Here is a 1677-nt window from a genome sequence, read left to right as displayed (position 1 = left end):
CAGAGCCTAACTCTTCCATTCATCTAGCCCTAGCTTTCCATTGCACAAGCTTCTGCCATGGCCTCCTCCAGGGCATCCAACTCCACCCTCACTGGCCAAATTACCGAAAAGCTCACCCGCACAAACTTCATCCTCTGGTGCACACAAATCACGCCGCTGCTCGGAGGCGCGCGTGTCTATGGCCACATTGATGGCACCACACCGGAACCAGCCAAGACCGTCGTCACCGAGGACAAGGATGGGAAGGAGGAATCCGCACCAAACCCCCTTCATCCGATCTGGTTCCGGGAAGATCAGCAGGTACTTGGTATCTTCTGAACAATCTTTCCAAGGAGGTCCACGTGTAGGTGACTTCGATCTTCCATGCACACGAGCTCTGGATAATGCTGGCGAACATATTTTCGTTCCATTCGTTGTCTCACATCAACAACATACACGTCGCACTTGCGAATGCACAGAAAGGCAACCCATCTATTGTGTCCTTCTTCACGCACATGCGCTCCCTCGCCAATGAGCTTGCTGCTGCAGGCAAGCCACTCAACGACGATGAGTTCATCTCCTACATCACGGCCGACCTCGACATGGAGTATCATCCCCTCGTCTCCACCCTTGACGCCCGCACCCAACCTGTCACCCTTGACGAACTGTATGCTCAGATGAGTAACTTCGATCAAAGGGTGGCACTGTTCTAGGGCACGAACTCCGGTGGTGGCGGCTTCAAGTCATCTGCCAACGCCACCATGCGTGGTCGAGGTGGTGGCTCATGCTACCATGGGCCAACCCGCAGCAAGGGAAACAACAGCAACAACACTCATGGCGACTGCGGTGATCGCGGCGATCGCACTGACCGCGGTGACTCGTCCTCGGATGAGAAGGTGGCCGGAGCTGCTGATGGCTCATGTGGAGTAGATACCAACTGGTATGTGGACAGTGGTGCAACCAACCACATCACCGGTGAGCTCGAGAAGGTGACCATGCGTGAGAAATACCGCGTCAAAGACCATCCGCACTGCTAGTGCAGAAGGTATGAAGGTTCGTCACGTTGGCCATTCAATTATTAATACTCCCCATAGGAAAATTCATCTTAGAAACATTCTGCATGTCCCTAGTGCTTTCAAAAATCTTCTCTCCGTTCATCGTATTGCCATTGATAATTATGTCTTCCTTGAGTTTCACCCTTACTATTTTTTGATCAAGGATCAGGCAACGAAGAAGGTGCTTTATCGAGGTAGATGCGTGATGCCGCTTGAAGCTACGTCAGTATTTCCCCAAAGAGGAAGGGATGATGCAGCACAGCGGCGGTAGGTATTTCCCTCAGATATGAAACCAAGGTTATCGAACCAGTAGGAGAACCAAGCAACACAACGTAAACAGCCCCTGCACACAAATAACAACACCTCGCAACCCGACGTGTTAAAGGGGTTGTCAATCCCTTTCGGGTAACGGCGCCAGAAATGGCGTGCGGACGGGAAAAAGTTGTAATAGATTGAATAAATAGATCGTAAATAAAATAAAACGCAGTAAGGTATTTTTGTATTTTTGGTTTAATAGATCTGAAAATAAATGCAAAAGAAAAGTAGATCGCAAAGGCAAATATATGAGAAAGAGACCCAGGGGTCGTAGGTTTCACTAGTGGCTTCCCTCGAGAAATATAGCAAACAGTGGGTGAACAAATTA

At 49.8% G+C, this 1677-nt stretch overlaps 1 non-coding gene across 1 annotated transcript; it reads left to right on the top strand.

Moving 5' to 3' along the window:
• Nucleotides 1-533: 533 nt before the first annotated feature.
• LOC120975122 (small nucleolar RNA Z247) lies at nucleotides 534-672 on the top strand. The gene has a single exon (XR_005770960.1). It is a non-coding gene; the product is annotated as a small nucleolar RNA Z247 (small nucleolar RNA).
• The last annotated feature ends 1005 nt before the right edge of the window (nucleotides 673-1677 follow it).

Source organism: Aegilops tauschii, chromosome 2 (genome assembly GCF_002575655.3).
Source record: "Aegilops tauschii subsp. strangulata cultivar AL8/78 chromosome 2, Aet v6.0, whole genome shotgun sequence".
Lineage (NCBI taxonomy): Eukaryota > Viridiplantae > Streptophyta > Magnoliopsida > Poales > Poaceae > Aegilops > Aegilops tauschii.
The sequence above is the reverse complement of the archived record's forward strand: the minus strand, read 5'-3'. Positions and strand labels throughout refer to the sequence as shown.